Source organism: Acomys russatus, chromosome 8 (genome assembly GCF_903995435.1).
Source record: "Acomys russatus chromosome 8, mAcoRus1.1, whole genome shotgun sequence".
NCBI classification, from domain to species: Eukaryota; Metazoa; Chordata; class Mammalia; order Rodentia; family Muridae; genus Acomys; species Acomys russatus.
In genome coordinates, this window is record NC_067144.1 from 41052241 (window position 1) to 41075289 (window position 23049).

Here is a 23049-nt window from a genome sequence, read left to right on the forward strand (position 1 = left end):
ACACACACAGAGACAGAGAGGCAGAGAGAGAGACAGACATAGACACACACACACACACACACACACACACACACACACACAGAGAGAGAGAGAGAGAGAGAGAGAGAGAGAGAGAGAGAGAGAGAGAGAGAGAGAGAGAGAGAAGAGACTCTTAAGCATTGAGCATGGTTTCTAATGCTTACATTAAAGGAAGTAGAAGTATCTTTTGTATGCATGTGAAGTGTGTATACACAGTGTCTATATGTGTTCATGTTTTTGTGTGTGTGAGACAGGGAGGCTTGGCCCATATGGGGAGCTCCCATGTGGAGGTCAGCGAACAACGTCAGGTATCAGTCCTCACTGTCCAGCTTGCTTAAGGCGGGGTTTCTTTGTTGTTTGTCCAAGTGCAGCCGGCTAACTGGTCCTCAAGGTTCTGGGGGTAACTCCTGTCTCCAGCTCTCATCTCACTATAGGCGTGTTCGCATGACACATGCATGCTGCCGTACACAGGCAGCTTTATGTGCACTCTGGAAAATTGGAACTCAGGTCCTCAAAGCCCTATGGAGTCATCCCTCCTACCCCTGCCACCCCAGCTCCCCTCTCATGCGTAGAATAGACTAGCTTAATCTTATCTACATGTTTTCACCCATGAGCACCAAGGGGCTTTATTGTCTCCTTTCGTTTCTTTCTGTTGTTTCAGGAAGCTCTAACCACCAGATGCTTGCTTCAGGTTCCAGGAATGAACAAATAGCATAATTCCTTAGATTTGAAACCACAATCATTGCTCGTTGTTTTGCCATATGTTAGTGAGCGAGAGAAGAAAAGATGCTAATCAAAGGGACCCACTGGGATTTGGAAACGTTTTCATTACTAATTTCTTTCTTACATTGCAAGCTTAATCACTAGAGAACAAAGGAGGGACAGGAAGTCAGAGACTTAGAGGCTATAAAACCATCGCTGGAGAAGTTTTTACCCTGTTTTCCAAATTACATCCAAAGCTTGTTTCCCAACAAGTAGGTGGTGGGTTGCCAATGTGAAAGTGCGGGTAACAGAGTGAGGAGCTCTGCACACACAGCACCCTGCAAGGTGTACACCCAGCACCCCACAATGCAGCTGTATTGCAGATATAATTCACATAGGAGGTTCAGATGTAGCCTGTTGTCTCCAGAGGACTGGCTAATCAATAGCTAGGTAGTCAAAGTACAAAGACTTAATACTGAAATCTAGCAAAAGAAGTGACCCAGTGAGAGCAAAGACATTTGAAAAACTCTTCATTTCTCATTCTCCAGATTTGGTGTTTAGCCTGAAGGAAAAAAGGGTTTGAACGGACGATAAGCTCCTTGGAAGCTTTTCTTTTCTTGTGGAGTCTATCTCTAAAGCCCTAAAACTCCAAGAGGATCAGTGTTATGGAACAGACAAGCACTCAGTAAGTGTATGGGGAAAAAATGTTTACTATCTTTAGCTATCCGGAAAAGGCAAGTCAAAATTACAAGGAGATTCTGTCTCACCACAGAATGGCTATCATCTAGAAAGCAAACAACAAGTGCTAGATGAGAGAGATAGGAAAATGGACTTTTATTCAGTGCTGGTGGCAAAGCAAATTCATTCCCTATGGAAATCAGTACAAACAAACAAACCAACAAAGACAAGCTGCCTTGTGTTCCACCCATAGTGCTTGTAGGCATATACAAGTTATATATTCTTAATAACTATTATTGCTTGAGTTTGTTCCCCAAAGTTCATAAGTTGGAAACTAAACCCTGAGCTTAGTGCTAATTTCATCAGTGACTTGGTTATGAGCACACTTCCTTCATGAATGGATTAATGCTATTAGCATGCGGTGGCTTAGCTATCACTGGATTTGACTGGGTTTGACTTGTTCCATGTCTTTCTCTCTTTCCCTGTCTTGAATAGGCAAGTTCACAAGCCAGCTCTCTTGCCCTCTGACTCAGCGTGGCATGGCAGAAAGAAAGCCCTTGCCAGACATAGACTTTTCAGCCTTGGGATTCCCTGGCTCTGGAACTGTAAGAAATAATAAACCTTTGCTCTTAATAAGCACTCAGACAAAGAAGGTAAAAATTTTTAATAAGTACTGGAGAAATGTATGGCAAAAATATTGTTTTATGCTACAAATCAGTAAAATCAGTCTTGGAAATACTTGCCCTTTGTGCCAAACTTCTAGCATTTATGTAAGGGACCTGTGCCACGGATCTCTGAGGTCTTGTGGTATGCTATTTTATGAACACAGAGCTATCAAGGATTTGGCCTTGTCCTAAGATAAGCTTAATTTTTTTTCACAACTAAATGGTTGTTGATTTTCATGCGAATTTAGTCCTCTGTGGGCCAGTGGGGTGGGAGGTAGAGAGGGGTGGAGTGGAGGGTACAGGGGTGAGGTGGGGGGTGAAAGAGGTCACACTCCTTCATTCTATCCTCTCACCCAGCAATACCCTTAGGTACAGACCAGTTGCTCCCCTCTGACTGTAGCCCACCTCTCCTGTTCTAGTGAAATCAATGCATTATGTTAGAATGCATTTCTCTTGAAGGATGAGGGCAGATTTCAGAAAAACGTGAAGAGCCCAAACATCAGCTTTGCTTCTCACTTGCTAAAACAACTTTCACCACGGAAGGGATTTCTTGTCCCTTTCCCATGCTGTAGACCCAGGATCACAGCGCATTCTCATTCATTGTCTAAATGTGTGAGCAGCTGAATGAATGCAAATTTTTTGTTTCCTTTAATAAAACCGTGCTTATCACACCATTCAAGGCTCCAAGAACTAGGATTCTTTTAACCTATTTCCTCCTAAATTTCTCTGCAAAAATAATTCATTGCCATCTATTTCCCAGTACTCTTTTTCAATGAGAGCACAGGTACTACATCATTCAGTGAATAACACTATTCTGCAAGAGAGTTAAATTAGATTTTCTATTTTATGCTAGAAGGTAGATAATACAGGACACAAAGCTACTGCAATATGGAGAAATAAAACACAGGTGTTATTATGAGGACTGCTGTTGTATCTCAGCACAGGTAATTTCATACATAGCAGGGAAAAGTATTTTTTAAAATAATCTATTACTCATTATTGCTTTGCAAAAATGTTGTATGATAAAGTCTCAGCAGGATAGGCGATGACAATAGAGTTAAATAACTTCTATGTCTTTTCTAGATAACACTTTGTTTAGTGGCCCTCTTCGTGCTCTCTCTTCTCTTTCCTCTTTTTTCTCTCTTCCTTCCTCTTTATAGAAGGCAAGGCAACACAGACTTTTATTCTCAGTGTATTTTAGTGAAGTTTTAAAAACCTCAGTCTATCCACGTCCTCTTGATTGGGAGGCCTGGTGGCACTTGGGAAGGATAGCAGGTTACCAAGAAGAGACTATATATCCTATGAGGATATACAGGGGGAGGAGGTCCCCCTCAGTCACAGTCATAGGGGATGGGAATAGGGTGAAAGTGGAAGGAGGGAGGAATGGGAGGATAGAAGGGGTGGGATAACAATTGAGATGTAATATGAATGAATTAATAAATAAGTAAGTTAAAAAAAGAAAAAACCCTCAGTCTTGTGGTCAACCTGTGGAAACTAGCACAGAAGCCATGGCTTAAATTGTACCACACAAACTACAAAGGGAAGGATTTGTTATTTGCTACCATTAAAACTGAAAAAAATTATTTTACGCAACTTGATATGCTGGGGCTGGGTGATATCCATGAGAGGCCTCCCTTTTCTGAGGAGAAATGGGGAAGGAGCAGATGGGGTGGGGAGGTGGGGGTCAAGGACTGGGAAGATAGGAAGGAGGGGAAATTGGGGAATAAAGTAAATAAAGAAATTAATTAATAAAAAAATGAAAAAAGCCTGAGAACTGTAACACTTTAGGGTGTCAATGATGATACAATCACTTGCGTATACCACATTTACGAGAGTTCTGTTTCTCAGAGCACAGGCCCCACCCATCTCTGTTCACGGTTGGATGGAACTTTTGGAAAGTGTTAACATGATGCTATTAGAATGATAGATTGGAAAAGGGGAGAGGAGACCTGTATTTATTCTAGTATTATTTGCAAGTCTTCTTTGAAACAAAATTTCCATAAGGTGCAGAGAGCATATAGGTTTCTGAGGAGGTGGGGTGCAGGTTGTAAATCCTAGTGCACTCTGGAGAAATGGATGGCATGGAGCAGAGACCTTGCAGCCCTCTCTCATCACTAATTTGTTCTGTGACTCTGGAAGGATGATAGATGTCACTCTAAGTTGAGGGCTTTTGACTGGATGATTATGTAGCTTTCGGGAAGGTCTAATATGCTATGATTTGTTAATCAGTGTAATTCTACAGTGCGTTAAACACTCCTGTGTAAGGCAACATAGACAGGAAGATGACTGTAAAACTGGATTGTTTCCTGTTATGCCCATGTACCTCAACACAGAGTGCCCTGAGATGAGACAGCCTGGTGCTTTGAGCATATTGCAGACACAACAGCTTTGCTGTTTGTGGTGTTTTGGTGCATCAGTTCACAGTGAAGCCATGACCTCAGATTACCCATTGTCAGAGAGCGTGATCTGAGAAGAGAGGAGATGACATGGTGGCATCTTTAGAAGCTGACAATTTAGGTCCAGCTGCTCAGAACGCGGATCACTCAGGAGTGCAGCTTCCTTGGGACTTAGCAGTACTCTGTGAGGACATGCTAGAAACTCATATCCTGCAAAGTCCAAAACTTAAATGTCTGGATATAAGAACTGCTTAATACAGCTGACCTATTTTAGAGGTAGTTGACAGCTGAGCAGATTGTTAAAATGCCAGATTTTAAAAAATGTGTTTAAATATTGAGGACAGTTTATAATCATTAGGCGCAGAGTTGAGAACATTAACACTCCTGTGTTTATTCAATTATTCTACATTTTCTTTTTAACTTTTTTCTTTCTATATAAAGCCAATCAATGATCTTTTGTGGCCCAATTGTTTATAAATAATATAGTCAGTTCTTTTACTCTAGCCTGTGAGGCGTACCATCAGCCTCACCAGACTGACACTTGGAAGTGTATACCTTCTAAGTGCCACTTGAGAGTATTCCCTTTGCTCACTGCTTTACTTCCTATAGTTCCAGTTGTACCTCACTGATTGTGGCTCAAACAATTCATAAGGTTAGTTGATTGTGGCTCAAACAATTCATAAGTTTTATATTTCATATCAGAGTTGTGCATGGTAATGTGTTTATAATCTCAACCATGTGGGAGGCAGAGGCAGAAAGATCCCTTGAGCTCACAGGTTCAAGGCTACGGGGCTATGACAAGTGTCTGCATCAAGGTGGGAACTGGATGGGATGAATAAGGTGAATGATGTAAAATGAAAATTTCTGCTTTTCGGTGTTTTCTTACTCATCGCTATGTACCTGGCTAATGACAAGAAAAGCAGAAAAGGGGATTTCCCAGGTCTGAGTTTTCAGTTTGTAAAGCACAACACTAGTGAAAACACTTAAGGCCTTTGGTAGCATTCGTTCATTCATTCATTTGTTTATTCATCCACTCACTCATTTATTCTCTTAGTGTTTCTTTGATCAAACATGTTTTGAACACTAGTGCTCAAGGTACAAGGAAGATGGTTTTTCTAAGTGAGATCACCTTAAGCTAAGAGAGGCATTGATGTAAGCAACTCAGGGTTAGCCCAACAGCCCTAAAGTCTCTGCCAACTCCATTTAGCAGTAGAAAAGGAGGGTGTGCAGTTTGGATGGTTGCGAGGAGGGGGAGAAGAGCATCGCAACCAAGTTGATCTGTAGAGTTGAGAAGACAATAGGAGTGTGGCTATAAAGGGGAGGGCCGGGACATCTCTTCAGAGAAGTAGCAAGCTCAAAGGGACTGCAGGTGCAACAGCACCAAACATTCAAGGAGTTACGTCATTTCTGAAACTGTTCCTATTTAGAGTCCAAGGAATGAAGAGATGGCTGGAAGTCTGAAGTACAAGCAACTTGGCTAAGCATTCGGAATAGTGACTGCTGGGATTTCACGATGCTCTCTTCATTTGGAATGCCTTCCCAGAAACTGAAGTTTACTATTTTGGTTGTATCTACTGCTGTTTCTGTGTGCACAATTATACATGATTTGACTTTCTTTCTCTCTTTGTTTTCATCCTACTTCTATTGGTTGTGGCTTAAAGATAGGCATCTTGTGGTAAGATGTGGTGTAAATAATCCATTTTTAGAAGTATACAGGGATGGTTAGTTCCTGTTTTTTGTTTTGCTTTTTTTTTTTTTTTTTGATGTTGTTGTTGGTGGAGTGTGTGTGTTTGATGAGAAAGGTGGAGATCAGAGCATTGCTTCAGGAAAAAAAAAAACATCAAAATCAAACGGACAGTGGGATAGAACAGGACCATGTATCCAAGGAAATCGCTCCTACTTAGAATCCAAAGAAGAAAGCCAGGCTTGACACCTGAGACATCAGCATCTTGGCTCGCCTAAGAAATGGGCCTAAGATAGCTGAACTGTTTTTAAAAATCTGGATGGGCTTTCTTTTATCTGAACCTATCCTTTGCCATTGGCTTGTGAGCATTTGAAGACAATAAAATCTCTTTCTTGCTTCATTCCGCGCACAGGCGAGTACAACCAGATCCTGTCCTGCCATGCCATTCGCCACTCCAACAACGCCCTCCACAGCCATCTGCTGTCCATGAGCACAAGGCTTCAGAACCCAAATGACATACTTAAACTAGAGTAAAACAAGCTCGAGGCTCATTTCAAAAAGCATTGCTTTCCCAAGATGTAGTCACTGAAAAAGAATCTGCTTAAAAATAGTGAATACTTTATGCAAGTAAAATTAGACCTTCCAACCTGCTCAGCATGACGCATGATTGCACACACATACTGTAGGTGATTCTGCCAGAATTGAAGCAATCTCATTTTTTTTTATTAGACATTTAGTTAAAAGGTCAAAAGGAAGATTTAAAATCCTGGTATCCCTGTATACTCTGCTGAACACAATCTAAACACAAGAGTCCAAATCTGCCATGTAAACAAAGCTGGGGATTAAGTCTGGAAAATTCTCTTTTAAGAACCATCATGTACAGCACAACCATCATTTATTTGTCTTCATGTTTAAATATCAGAGTGATTCTCCAGAAAAAAAAAAAAAAAAGAGAGAGAGAGAGGGAGAGAACAGACAGGAAGTTATGTTGACAGGTAAGAGGGGATTTGCTATAGAGAAACACTCATGTGATACAGGCTGTAGAGTTCTGTGAGGATGTCACCAGCACCATGAGGAATGAGGAAAGCCAGTGACGTAATTCATGATTCAGCCTGAGTGAGGCACTGACAACCAGGAGAGTCCAAGGTATAACTCTAAGGGAGAAGCTGAAGCCTTGCAGGCAGGCGTGGAGGGTTGGAGTTTATAATGCTGCTGGGGCTGACGTTCAGGTCTGAGCACCTAAGAGCTAGTAGCTCTGATGTAGAAGTACAGGAGAGGAAGGATGCGCCAGGACTAACTCAACTTCCTACACTGCTTTGTCCTTTCCAGTTCTTAAATGGGTTGGACGATTTCCCTGGGTGGGAGTGAATTTTCTGAATTTAGCTGGTTGAATGGTAATTTATTTTGGTAATATAGACTTACATCCATTCAGTTTTACACATATGCTTGGCCACCACACTGCCAAGGGCCCTGTTAATTTGACTAGAATTTCATATAGATATCGAAAATATTACTGTGATTAAAAACATTTTTTCATATTTAATTTGTAATGGGTTTTTGTATGATTTAGTGTATGCTTACTAGTGTTAAGCATTTTGGTTTGCTTTGGTTTTTTTTTTTTTTTTTTGTATATTGGCAAGTACTGGGTGAAAGAAAGAAAATTCACTCAGCGTGCTTCTTAGCTCCCATGTTCTCATCTATGGAATTCTACAGGTTTAATGTTATACTCTGGAGAAATGGACTCAAGGTCAAACTACTGCCTCGGTTCAGGGAACCCAAACCAGCAGTTATGGTTACCGCTGGCTTCATCCATTATTTAGGCACAAAACAAGATAATTTATTTGATGCTGTTTCCTGTCTCTCTTTAGGTCCCCTGGTGATGTGATAGTGGGAGGTGGCTGGTGGGTTTTTGTTATGTATCAATTGCTCTGTGTGCTTGTCAGGTTACTGTTCTCACTGAACATCTTTCACAGCATTAACCTTGTCCTCTTATCTTTCTGGTAAACAGAACTGAACTTAAAGCAGAGCCCTGAGAATTCAGGAAAGGAAAAAAAAAAAAAAAAAAAAAACCCATACTTGCAGGAAAATATCTAAGATGTTAAATCCCGAAAGCTACTTTTGAAAGTAACATTCCAGGAAAGCTTCTTTTTAATTAATTAATTAACTAATTAATTAATCAATTTTGAGAATTACTCTGGTCATCTTTTTCTTTCTTTCTTTCTTCTGTGAATGTGAGCTCTGTCACCTCCAATTAGGCTTGGATAGACAGTTGCAATCAGTTGAAAATCAGGATCCTTCAGCCCAGTTTTGCATTATTGACAAGCACTTTCCAATTAGCTTCTTCGTGGAATCTAGAGGAAACCTCATGCTAGTGCTACAGTACATTAGCATGGCTGTCAGAAATGCTTCCTGGGGACCGGATGCTCTTTGCCTGACTTCAACCAGCAATTCAGTGTTCCTCTTTCATAAGCACAAAATGACTCTGCCCCTTTCCCCAAGCATCTATTAAAGAAGGAGAAGAGCTCTGTGTTTGTGTACACAAATGTGTGCAGGTGTACAGATTAGTCTTGCCTGTTGCCCTTATGCTCTGTCCACCTTAACACTAATTAACTAGCTAACTAAATTATGTGTGTGACTGTGCGTCCCTCTGTGTACATGGGCATATGAGTGCAGGTGTCGGTGGAGGTCAGAGGCACAGCATCTTCTTGGAGTTGAGGCTACAGGCAGCTGTGAGCCACTCTGGTCCTCCAGAAGAACAGAGTGTGCTCTTTACCACTGGGCCATTTCTTCAGCTCCCACCTTGGTTGGCTTTGGTGTTATTGTTGTTGTTGTTATTGTTTCGTTTAAATTTGAGATTGTATTTTAATTACATTTCCCCTTTCTTCATCTCTTTTTGTTCTTATTTTGGGGGTGGGGTACAGAGTATGTCACTGGCTTAGAATCATCAAGGAGCCAGGTAGTCTAGGCAGACTGCCAGTGAGTCCCAGAGACCTACCTGTCTCCATCCCTGCATCCTTGGCACCAGTATTACCAACCCCAGCTCTAAGAAAGGTGAATGTCTACAATGTTAAGAAAGTGACTCATAGGGGAGGAGAATAAGAGGAAAATGGGAGGGAGGGAAGAATGGGAGGATACAAGGGATGGGGGATAACCATTGAGATGTAACAATAATAAATTAATAAAAAATTAAAAAAAAAAAAGAAAAAAAAGGAAAAAAAAAAAAGAAAGAAAGTGACTCATCTCACATTTAGGGTAGCGGCTGTTCATACCATGGATTGTTGCCACCTGGGTGTGACTGTCTGTTACAGGCTCATTCACTGATCCCTTGGTCTGTAGCTGCTGGTCCTGCTTGTGGAGATTTAAGAAACTTGAGTAGGAGGAGCCTAACAGGAGGAAGAAAAACTATATCTTTCTTTGGCCCTTTCCCTTCATCATTTTCCATCTTGACTGCCATGAGTGAAGAATTTTACTCTACTACATATTCTCTACCATGTTGCTTTGTCTTATGCCCCAAGCAGTTCAACCAGCAGACTACAGAGTTTAAGAACCAAAATAATTTTTTTTTCTCATGGGCATCTGCACAGTGAAACAAAATTAAACTATGATTGTCAGTGGTAAAACTAGGAAGGTAGCTTAAATATATCAAATTTGCTTTAAAAAATTTGGATGCTTGTTTTAAAAGAAAGTCCTGCATATTTTGTGCATTCATTTGATTACATGATGGAGTTCATATACTATGGCTTGCTTTAGAAAAGAGGAGAAAGTGGTTCAATCAACCCATGGAGGTTGAAGACAGAATACCAAGCTTTCTGAACTATAGCCACTAAGTGAGGACAAAAGGAGCAGCTAGGAGCTGGGCCTGCCTTACAACACACACACACACACACACACACACACATGCACGCACACAAACATACATACACACCCATACACACACACAAACACACATACACACACAAACACACATAACACACACACACATAGCAACACACACATACACACACACAAACACACAGACACATACACACACACAGCAACACACACATACACACACAGCAACACACACATACACACATATACACACACAAACACACATAACACACACACACATACACATATAGAGCAACACACACATACACACATACACACACACACACACACACACACACACACACGGCTACAAGTCCCCACCACCAGTTACCCAGTAAGAAGAGTTTTCATTTCAGATAGATGGGAAATATGTAGATCTTTAAGTTTGTCTCTACTTAGATTTACAAGTCAGAGTTCTTAGTATTTAAATGTTTGCCAAAACATGCTGCAGCTCTTCTTGGAAACATCACACTTTTAAGAAAACCCAGAACGCTACACTTCTATCCCTTTTCTAAAAGCTCATCTATTTTGACCAGATGCTTAGTTTTCAAAAGTATTACGGAATTTAACCATCATATACATCTCCTCCATAACAATTTTTCATTTTGTCAACTGGGAACTTTCAATAAGTAATAAAAAAAAATCCTCATTAGTAGTTCTCTTACACCAAGTCACTTTAGTACCGAATGAGAAAAACGGTTCCCCCCCTCCATTCTAATACATTGATCTTCACAAAGGTTGAAAGATAATAAAATATCTAATAAAAATGCATAGCTTTGACCCTCAAAATCCTTGTAAGTGAAAGGGGAGTGAATATCTCTGAATGTTAAAAATCTGTACTACAATCATATTTCCTTGGCAGGCTGATTTAAAGAGCCTTACATGACAGTCAAGTTATACTAGCCTTGACACTACGACAGGCTGAAGGAGATTCAGATCTGTTTTTATATTTAATTGGAGTGTAAGGGTCAGACTGTCAGAGCAGGATAGTCTTGCCAGTTGTCAGGAAGGGCTACTTCTGAGAACATCAAATTAGGAATGCAGATAGCTGGCAGTACTTTCAACCAGGGGCTGAATTTCTAAATCTGGGGGAAATGGCTAAGTAGCAAGCGCTACATTATTCCTGCCATTGTAATTTCAGGGATTGATTGCTTTGTACTTGAAGAGGGCTGGAAGGGGAAGAAGAAAGGGATTAGAGGTGAGCGTGAATGTCAAATATCAAGCTGGACTGTGCACGAGGAGAAGGTATGTCTATATTGTCAGGAAAAGGCAAATAGTAGTCACATTACATTTTAACAACCGAAACAAAATCCCATGCGTTCTGTGATTAACAGAAACATGATAAACTACAATAGACGTACAACAAAGTACAGAAGAGCTGAATTTGTCAGTCATCTAAAACATATGCTAAAAACAAGATACAATAAATATACGACTTTTCCTCTGCTGAAGGGGTGTGTGTAACTGCCAACGCACTCCAATTAAGGAAGGAAGTGATAGGATGACTCATCTGATCCTTCAATCTGACACCTCTCTTACTGCCAGCTCTCTTACTGTCCAAAGGTGGGTCTGCAGCACCATTGGTACTCAGAAGGGGCTCCTCTTTAGGATTTGGGATCTACACTACCCCTCAACAGGGATGGCTCATACTTTACAACTCAACAATGGGCCAAGCACCACAGGAGGTTTCGGTACCATTAATTTCTGCTTCCATGTTCATTTTTCATATTTGGATACTTTCCCTTTCTCTGTAGAGTCTATAGGACTTAGTGAAGGGAACAATTGGCACTACATTCCATAAGCTATATCTGAAATGTTTGCCTTCCTGCTGCAGAAGCTTTGCTTTGGGTGCTGTGCTCTGTTCACCTTCAGGGATACCCTCCTCTTCAGCATCCATCACAGTCTTCCTGCTGCCTAGGCCCTGGCTGGTGTTCTGGTCCACAGAGGCTTGCTGCCACTCTACTTCCCTCTTGTTCTGCTTCCTCTCTTTCCCCATGTGAACTGGGTAGAGCAGCTCTAGTCTACCATCAGTGGAACACTGGTCCATGAAATACGTCTTTTAGAATCACATATCTGAAAATTCTTCAGCTATGATTGGGTTATATTTGGGACTGTTTTATAATATTAAAGGAAATTGTATGTATTCCATGTCTATTATAAAGTTCATATTGCACATGTATATTACATGTGCAAATGTATTATTTTCTTTATACTTTAAACCTAGGCTGCTATATCTTAAATGACACAGTTAATTTCTTAGTGTCCTTGACTTTAAATATTATTCCATTTAGCTAATAGACTTATTCATTAAAACTTACAAAAATATTAAGAAACATGTACCATTCTCATCTGCCTCTTGGACCATACCACACTTTTGTGGTAGACCAGACACTCAACTTGTGGGTGCCACATCCACACCACACAGGAAAGGTCAATCAGTTGTCGACTCTACTGTGTGACTCTCATTGATGTCTTACTTGCCTGACAAACCACAGAGAAGAGTGTAAATTCTAAGATCACATATGTCCCCAGAAGTTGTCAGTCCACTCAACTTGGAAGCATGTAGGAATGAATTTACAACCTGCAGGACACTGATAGTTAGTAAGCCAGAGACACGAAAGAATTGCACAGAGCCATCTTGCCTTTGTGTTACTTCTTGCTCCTCCTCACGAACTGGTGCAAAACTCAACTCATTTTATACAGCTCATTTGCAAACTTTTGGTCATGTGTGGGTAGTCTCTCAATCATTGTGCCTTTTGTTTTCCACCAAAAACAGCAGCAAGCGTGGTCATAAGCAAGGGTCTGGCCTCGAATTCTTCACTGTTTCACGCATGCACGGTTTCCTTCCACATAGATGGAGGTGATTTCTTGTGGTCCTGCCTTTCAGAGTGTGGGACTGAAAGAGTCATCACTGAATTGCTAATTCTCGCCCGCTCTAAAAATTCAGGGTGTGAATTATAGTCATGTGTGAGTTTTGTCAAAACACACTTAGGAAAATGCTGATATGAGTACTTGTTATATGTCTCCGCATAATAAAAAAGGTGCAAAGGGAACGATGAAAAGGAATTAATTTTCATGTTTTCAATACACTTCTTGACCATTCTGTGAAGCACAGTTTATTCTCCCAGCCCTCACATTCTTGACAAATTTTAAGTTTTGACTTTTGCAGCAGACTTTGGAATTGCACTGTAGTTTGCTGTTTTGTGTTCTTCATGAACTTACTACACTGTGAAATAAACTTAAGGTTAAGCGCTCAGGCATCTGAGTCATGGTACTTGAATGGGAGCTCTGGTTGGGTGCTCTGTGTTACTTGGTAAGTTCCTTCCTTTTCCATATCTTACTTTATCCATATATGGCTTTACAGGGACAGCACATGGAAGAAAGGACAAGGCGAGCCTAACATGGGAATAACATGGATGACGTCACGAAAGAGTAACTCTTTATACAATTTCTTTATATAGTAGTGCTCTGAGATGAATAGCATATGGAATAGACTAGTAAGGGAAAACTTCATTTCAAAAGAGGAAGTGATGTGACTTCCATATTGTTTATCTTGATAATGAGGCGTGGCATCCTAGCATGTGCTGGTGAGTGGTGGTGCCTATACAGAGCAATGGAAGAAGACCAGCTGCGGAAGGCACACTGAGTGTGCACTTCTCTGCAATGTGCCTCTGACTGTAGACTGTCCCTCACATGTATGTGCCTTTGACTGTAGACTGTCCCCTGTGCTCTTAAAGAACAACTAATTCTCTTTTTTCAGATTCTACACTTGTCAGAATGACCAGATTTTATTTAATCTTCTTCTCACACCTACTGCCATGCTTTGCTTTCTAGCTGTGTAACATTGGGCCCTGCAAATTTGCCGAGCCTTGGTCTGCTCATTTGTAAACACTGGATAATAAGTCCTCACAAAGGTGTTTACTCAGCAGAAGCTTGCCTTGCCCAGGGTTGTGTGAGGGACCCAGGGGCACAAAGAGAAGCTTAGAACAGATTGTTGCCTCAGCTTAGTGATGCTTAATAGAAACCATAGCAGCATTTGAGGGAGAGAAAAAGAAGGTTGGAAAGAGGAGACAAACTACTCTGGGAAACAAAATAATCTCATGTGTGTGTGTGTGTGTGTGTGTGTGAGCATGCTCATGTGTGCATGCGAGTGCTTCTGTGGGCACAAATGAGCTCATGTACCACAACATGTATGTTGAAGGTCAGAGGACAGCTTGTGGAGTCTGTTCTGTCCTTCTACCATGTGAGTCCAAGGGAATGAACTCTGATCACCAGGCTTGGTGGCAAATTCCTTTACTTGATGAGCCATTTTTCCAGGCCTGACTTTTCTTTTATGTGTTAAAAAAAAAATGCTATTGCCATGTCAAAACCCAATAGAGTAACTGGAATAAAAATACTATATAAATGCTGAGTCCTTTATATATTAAGTCATGTTATTATTTTGGAATTCACCAGTATACTTCCTATAGCACTCGAATTATCTCTTTGAGCATTTAAATGCAAACTCAGCCTAATGGCATAGGCTGTAGACCCTGTACTATGGAGGCTGAAATGGGGGAATTTCAAGTTTAAAGCCAGCCTTGACAACCTAGTAAGACCCTGTCTCAAGTATATGATAATATGGTGAATGTGGCATAACATTATGTATTAAATTAAAAAAAAAAAAGGTTTGAGGGCATACTTTAGTGGTAGAGTGCTAAACTAGTATGCTCAAGACCTTGGGCTCAGCCTCTGGTATTGTAAGTCATGAAACAGTTCGAACGCCATTAATATTTTTTTCTTGAGAGAGCACTTATTTCTTTATTAGTAGATAGTTAACTAAAATAAAGACCCATTGGTTAACTTGTAATGCTCTGTTTTCGGCTCTAAAAAAAAAAATCAATATCTTCATTCACTGGAGCAATAAAATCAAGGGCAGCCAAGGTATGTACAAGAGGTTTGACTACTCAGTCAGCTGATTTAGGATGCCTTCTTTGGAGAGTGTTAGATGGAGGCACTTTGGGAAGAGAGCTTGCAGCACCATAACCTTTGGAATAGCCTGACATAAAGTGATGGCTGGGTTGCAGAGTGACCCCTATCCTGTTGGTTCAGTTGAGCCTATTAGATGCTCTGGAAATTGATAACACACCTCGAAGGCAAATTGAACGTTGACAGGTTGATGCTGACTTCCTCATGGTCTAACCAGTGGATCCCTGGAAGCACTCCAGAACAGGCACCCCGCCGAAATTGCAGACATAAATCAGCGGAAGGAAAAACTCCTTTCATGACCTGGAAACATGTCTTGAGGTCTGTGACACATCCATCTTTTCAGGATTTCACTGCTGATGAAGACATGTGCCTACTCATTCCTAGAAGACACACACTATCCTACCCTTGCCTTTTTAGGCTTGAGAAAATGGCCTATGCTTTTTGAAATGGATATTAAAATGGGACCCTTTCTGTTTTAATTTTGACCTTAACCCCAAAAGGCCAAGGAGAAAACAAAAAACAAACAAAAACAAAACAAAAAGCCAACAATACCTAGTGGGTGTGTCCTCCCTACATTACCCATAATGTCCTACATGATCAATCTTGAGGAAATGCACAGACAATAGGATGCCTTGGCTTTGTGCTCTCTGGCTCCTTCCCCAGATGAGAGAGAAAGAAGAAGCTGCAGAAGGAGAAATTCTCTTTGGAGAATATGGAGTTCTGTAAAACCCATCATTTTAAGTCCAGTGGGTCTGCTGAGAAAACTTTTAATTAGCCATAGGAATTTGGTTGAATACGACACTTGACTTTACATCTGGAAGAGTTTAAAAGCAAGAAGATCCTGGTCTCTTGGTGCCTGTTCTAATAGGAGAAAAGAGGGTCTAGTTTTAAACTCAAAATTTGCACTAAAAGTGCTAGCACGCTTAAGAACATGATGAAACTGTGACCACAGGTGTTAGGCCTCTGAACTTTCGGGTAATTTAATCCTTCCTATGCCTTCAGTGAGACAGGCAGTGTGGGAAACTCAGTTTTCTTTTTTTAAAAAATGAAAGATTCTTTGAGGGTTTTATACATTGGATTTTGATCACGTTCACCCTTCCTCCAATTCTTCCCAGGTCTGTGCCTGCATTGTGTATCCACTCATCATTGTGTACTCATTTTTAAACAAAACCGTTCCATTCAATTACTGCTAGCTACATACTCTGGGATGCACTGTAGAACTTCTAGACTACCTCTCCCTTCTACATTTGGATATTGTCTGGCTTGAACTTGCCTAAGTTTTAAACATGTTGTGACAACAATTGTGGGATCATATGTGCCAGTGCCCCATTGTATCTGAAAACACTGTTTTGTTGTAGTCACCAACTGCTTCTGGCCCTTACTGTCTTCTTGTGCCCTCTTCTGCAGTGATGTTTTAGCCTTGTAAGGAGGGCGTGTGAGATAGATGTCTCTGTTAGTTTTGTAGTTTAATATATCTGCACCTTGACCACTTCTGGATCTCTGTGTTAATTGTCATCTATTGCTAAAAGGAAGCTTCTCTGATAAAGGTTGAGAGATGTAAGAGTCAGTTTAATATTATATCCATTTAGCAGGTTAATAATAGTAGGATCTAGCAGGACATGGTGGTGCACACCTTCAATCCCAGCACTTTAGAGGCAGAGACAGGCAGATCTCTGTGAGTTCAAGGCCAGCCTGGTCTAAAAAAGTGAGTCCAGGATAGCCAAAGCTACACATAGAGAAACCCTGGCTCAAAGCTCAAAAAAATAAAACAAAAACAAACAAACAAACAATAGAAGGGTCTCTTCTAAGACCTATGACCTGTTTAGCCATAGGTTCTGGGATCCAAATAGTTGGTTGCTTCTACAACATTCATGACACTGTTGAGAATAGATATTACAAGGCTGGTCATTATTATAGCTTACAAGGCTCACAGCTGGTGAGCTGTGACTGATGATTATTTTTCTCTTTAGGTATTACAAATAGCACCTTCTAGCACTATGGAAACTAGCCAATGGGGATGAAGCTTCCAGGTCAGTACTAGCTTGATTATTCCATGTTCTATAAGTCAAGTATGGTGTCTTCAGCTCTGGAAGGGAACCAAGAGCATTAACAGTAACATGTAATGTTTTGGAGGTCTATGAAGCCTCAATGGCCAACAAGTTACCTCAATAGTAGAGGTAACCCATTCTGGTGCTGGGCTTTTAATTTTTTTACATACCATCAATGGCACCTGACTTTTGATCTATCTGTTCTAATTTCCATGGTTTTGAATATAGAAAGTTACAAGAAAATGTTCAGTTAAATGTAGTAATTTTTTGAGTGCCTAAGCTATACAAGATTATGCACAAAGGTGTTTTGGTGAAAATGATCAGCTTTCACCGGGAATAAATTAGTTGTTACCTTACCACAGGACTCAACAGTAGCTGCTTGGGTCAGTTATTTGAGGCATAAGCCACATGCCATTACAAAGTGTCATTGGTGGACTGTAGATTAATAGACTAACCAGTGGTCTTACAATAGATGATGTCTCATTAGTTGTCTTTGGGTTTCTTAAAGATGATTAAAGAGAATTGGATTTCTGTCAAAGTTTAAATAAAGTACAATGGGTGACTTCTGGTTTGTACTTAACTATCTATCTACAATAATAATACTTAAATTGACAGTGCTTTCACAACCTCACATCATGGACTCATCTTTCTTTAACTTGTTTTCAGCTCTAAAGGACATCTTAATATACTACTATACATGAGTTCTGGCACTAGAATATCACCAGCCCTATTCATCAACTGAATCTTCTGGGAGTTTTCCATGATGGTGTCACTTTTTGAGTAATATGAAATCAGATAATCTCTCACTGATGATGTATCTCACTAAATCACTCTTTGAGAACTGATAACATAATGACAATAACATATTAGCATAATTCATCATCACACGTACCTTTGCTCTGGGGATATTTTATTGTAATATACAATATACTGGCTGTCACCTTAATGATGTATTACAGCAAGACTTCCTCAGGAAAAAAACACATTTTGATGGAATGCTACTCCTATCAGATGGTACTGCTCAGGGATAAACAGTGAAAAACAAAATTTCAGTTCCTTTGTGATAGCGTATGTGTGAAGGTCAAAGGCACTACAAATAGTAAAAGATTATTGGAAGTCAACATGTATTCTCTATTACAGAACAGTATTTGAAAGTTCAGTTTACAAGTGGATCAAGGTAGGTTTCTATCCTTAGTAAATATTTTATATCCCCAGCATGGATATTACACAATGGACATTTCTGCATCCTGTAGTACTACTCAATGAAATGACATTCTTAAACAAGATGTGGAAGCTTGCTTGGGGCAGAAGTGATGTGACTTCCAAGGACAGATTAAAAGTGAATGCAATGTATTATAGTAGTTTTCCTGTAATATCTTCTCCCTGTACTACCCCAAGGTATATTGCATTTGAAAGGGACTTAGAGGTACCTTTAATCCAACTATAGGCCAGAAAGTATAAGACCAACCTTAGGTCATGAAACAGTAACTGATAGGATTGGAAACTATTTTCTGACAACTATTCTTGTGTCTGACACAGACTAATCAAAGTTAATTGTTGACAGTTTGTGGTTTAAATAGTATCAGTACGGAGCTAATATGTGGAGTAGAGAGGAGCTTGTTTTTGTTTTTGCTTTATTTTTTTGTTTGTTTTGTTTTTTGATTTTTCAAGACAGGGTCTCTCTGTGTGAGCCTTGGCTGTCCTGGACTTGCTTTGTAGACCATGCCGGCCTCAGACTTACAGCAATCCATCTGCCTTAGCCTCCCAAGTTCTGGGATTAAAGACGTGTGCCACCATGCCTGGCTTAGAGAGGAATTCTTTAATTTTTTTTACCTTGGACAAAGAGTTTCATGCAAATCAGCATACAGTTGACTAAGCAAAACTATAACTTTCCAATAGAAGAAAACAAGGATGGTGTTTATTATGATAATAATAATGATATTAGCAAATATTCATTGAATGTTTATTGGACATCTTACTTGACATTAAATAAACATTAGTTTGTTTTTCAGTTTCTTTAAAAATTTACTTCTACACATGGAATCCAGACAAAAATACTTTTAAAATACTGTACACATCTGAACATTTATGCCCCTGGCAATGTGCAAAGAGACACCTTGTTGGCGGTGTTTTTCTTATATCAATCAGGGGCAGAGCAGATGGCAGTCCATTGTTCATCTGAGCTTGATGCCTGGCTTGGTGGACAAATGCTGTTTTATGCCTAGGACTCAAATCAAATCAAATCAAATCAAATTAAATCCAGGCAGCACAGCTGAGAAGGAGGAAGACACACAGAGATCTGTAGACTGACATGCCACCTACAGACCTGCTCTCTAGTGCAGCACAGGTAGGCCAGGCCATAGACACATTATCACCACACCATGCAGCACTGGTGGAGGATGTCACCTGTGGTCCACCAACTGTGTGGTTGCAGCGGGAGCTACCACAATGTGTGAGTATGTGGTGGTCAGATGGGCGAGAAAGAGAAGCGGAGCGTTATGAAGAGGGATGGAACTGGAGACTCCAGGGTAGAGAGGAGTAGCCTGTTGTGAGTGGCCAGTGCCACCACCTGGGGCTATGGTAAGGACACAGCGTGAGCTGCCACAGAGGGCCATGTCTGAGTCTGTAGCTATGCAGCAGTAGGGGCAAGAGTGGATGCTGTTGGTGGCTCATATTACTGCTAGCGAACAGGGTCCTGGTCCAGATAGCCGCCAAGGGATCACGTGGATGTCCTGGGCCTGAGCATAACTGGCCCTGGCACTCTCTGGATGTGGGCAGCAGCAGTAGGGAAAGCAGTCCTGTGTTGAGAACTGTTAGGCTTGGGCGCTCTGGGGCTGTGGCCTGGCCGTATGCAATTGTTATTCTGTCCTGACAGCTTCCTGTTGTGAACACTGTGCCTCCCTGAGCTGACCACAAGTTTCTGTTTTGCACCCTGGTTACCTTGGTTACATGGTTCCTCTTGTCCTGGGGACCTTCCATCTACATCATCTTGTATTTTTCCACCTGCCTCTGTACTGTATAAAAGGCCTCATTAGACGGCATTCTCTTAGAACTGATGACCTGGAGTATTCTTCACCCGCAGTCCCTCGCTCCATATGTTGGGGTATTTGCAGCGCGGGTGCTGCAGTCCTGTGCCTTGCCCAGGCAACACAGTGGAGCTGGCCATGGTGGTGGTGACAGCGATGTAGGTAGAGGTGGCGGCAACTATGGTGGTGTGTGTGCAGGCCCTGAGAATGTGGGAGAGCTGACCCTGTCACTCATGTGCCATGAAGTGGCAGAACTTTCCCAAGGATCTTGAGCTCAGGAGAGCTAACACCACCCCTCACTAGTTGTAGCACTTGGGAGAGAGGGTCCTGCACTTCTCCTAGACAGTAAAGCAGAGCTGGCCCCAAGGTATAAGCAAGGGAGAGCTGGCCCTACCACTCCTCTACTGTGAGATGGTAGTGGTGAGCTCAGATACCTGGGTTTTCCTGTAACTACCTAATTAATATGCCCCTCTCATTTCAGTTTTTTTAATGGCAGCCTCACTTAAATGACTAGGCCCGTATCCAGGGGGGGGCCCTTTTCCTCCCCTACAGTTCCCTGTAAGTCAGAACATTTCATAGGCGCCCAGTCTTCTGTATAGATGCCTGTCTCACTGAACTAGACAGCACTGTCCTCATTTCATTTCTTAATTATTGTCATAGGGGCATCAGAAGTCTTAACAAAAGCCACTTACAGGCCCCCCAAGTCTTCTTTGAATGGTGGGAGGTAAACATTTCAGAGGCCCTCAAGAATGTTGGTCATGCTACAGCTTTCTGTATCTCAGTGGAGTGCATGATGCTCTCCTTCATTCTAAAGGTCACGTAGCCATTGGCAATGGCAGACTGCACACAGGATAATGATCTATTGGGTAATGTTATTTAATGTGTGACTTTGCAGAGAGTCTGCCCATATGCATTTTTTAATTTGAAAAACAACAGGGCAGAAAATTGAGGTCACTGATAACTGAGCCATAGGCTGTGGAGGCCGAAAGGGAAAGCGAATGTTTCAGGAAAGTTTTCGGTAACTTTTTAGTAGTGAGAGAGGATGCCACGGTAAATCACAGGCAAACAAGTCACATGCAGAGACATTTCAGGGCTTTTCATAAGGCACCGCAGCTCACACAAATCATTTAGAGAAAAGCAGTGAAGTTCAGCAATGTGCCTGGGCTGGTGAGGATTTCGTGTTCGAGGGTCAATCGGTTTAGGACAAGAATGGCCTTTAGGAGATTTATGGTACTCTTGGCAACTCTACTATAAAAAGGCTGGAGCCAAAGAAAATTGAAACAAAGCCCTGGTTTTGAAATGTCCACTATGCATGCATTTTCAAAAATCTGAGTAGATATTCATTATGAGGCGTAACATGACCATAATAGACTTTTTATCCGGAGATGCAAACTTAGATCTTCATGATTGCTGGGCATCTGAGCCATTGTCCTAGCTTGGACTTCATGCTTTACGGCACAAGGTCTATCAAACTTCGGGGAAGGAGTGGTGCTTGTATTTATTTCTTAGAGACAAGAGCACTACGGCTGCCTCTTTCTTAGTATTTCCAGTCCCAAATAAATGCACATCCAAGGGAAGACCATTTGGGCTGGGAAAACATGAACTTGGCTGCCATTCCCACAGGCCTGAAGATATTGCCATGTTCTTCTCTGGATTTAAAGGAGTGTTTGCTTTCATTCACAAAATAAGTTTTTATTATTAAAAGTTCAAAGAAATGATAAAGAGAATGACTATAAGTGAATTTTCTCCTTCTGCTTCTAGGGCATCATGAAGTTTGTATGCTTCTAAATGCAATCATTTCACAGCAGGGTTACTGTGTGACAGTTCCACCAGCAGATATCTTAGTGGATAAAGTAAGTTGATATGTGAATTGGGCCAAAGGCTTATTAAACTATGACTTTCAAGTACTTTGCTTTCAGCAAGAATTTGTGATATTATCTAAAGCTAGAAGATGTTTTAGTGTGAATGTATGTATATTATTAAAAGTTGATGATTTTTTCGGCCACAGAGGCATTATTTATTTTTATAAGACTTTTTTTTTTACTACTTTTTATGTAATATAGACAAAAATGGAGAAACAAATGTGCTATGAAGAACTTTGAATGATTTACCTCCAACATTAAGCTAAGATGAAGAGGGCACAATGGTCAAAGCAATCTTATAAAGAATGAAGTTCCTGAGCTCACACTATTAGATTTTACAACTTGAAAGAGTCAGCAATGAGACTGTGCTGGTGGTGTAAGAGGTACACAAGTAAGCTGAATGGCTTCAGAGTCCAAAAGTCACAAAAAAGGTTATTTATGGTCACTGGTTGTACACTAAGGAGTCAACACGGGTCAGTGAGAGAAGATAGTCTATCAACAAATAGTATGTGCAAGATAATGGTAAAAGAGTGAAATTGGATTCATCATATCAAAAATTCATTCAAAGAAAACTATATGTCTGACTGCAATAGCTAAAACTATACAATGTTAGAGGACAATGCAGCCATAAAATGCCATGACTTATCCTCTGAGTGTTTAGACCTAACACTAAAAGCACAATCAATAAAAGAAAGAGTAAAGCTGAGAGCATAGTGGTGAATGCTCCTTTCTTCTGCATGCTGTTAATAGTGTGATTGGGATGAAGAGAATGGTGGGTGATCCTCAAGTCACATACCAGGCAAGGTACTTGGATATAGAGCACATAAAGACATTTTACAGCAGCTCAGTCAAAAAATGGGACAAAGAGTACCAGCTGATGATGCTCTAAAGAAGACATCTTACGTCTAGAAAAGAAGACGAGAGAAGATGCTGCTAAGGTTGTCCTGAGCTAGAAGCCTTGTTTATTACTGGTGTGAGACTAAAATAGAGCAAATATTTGGAAAACAATTTGGTAATTCTTCAAAAGGAATGACTCACCTAAAACTTATTAGTTACACTATGTTTATATAACATAACCACATTTAACTATATAATGGCTCAACCATTCAATTTTCATTCTCGTCTCCCTATG

The 23049-nt window shown here is 40.8% G+C and overlaps 1 protein-coding gene and 1 non-coding gene across 2 annotated transcripts in view; one reads left to right on the forward strand and one right to left on the reverse strand.

Annotated features, from left to right (window-relative positions):
- Positions 1 to 23049, reverse strand: part of LOC127192792 (ephrin type-A receptor 6) — an 877103-nt gene that overhangs the window by 33959 nt on the left and 820095 nt on the right. The gene's annotated exons all lie outside the window — the stretch shown is intronic.
- On the forward strand, positions 19119 to 19263 carry LOC127193453 (small nucleolar RNA SNORA48). Its single transcript, XR_007831108.1, has one exon. It is a non-coding gene; the product is annotated as a small nucleolar RNA SNORA48 (small nucleolar RNA).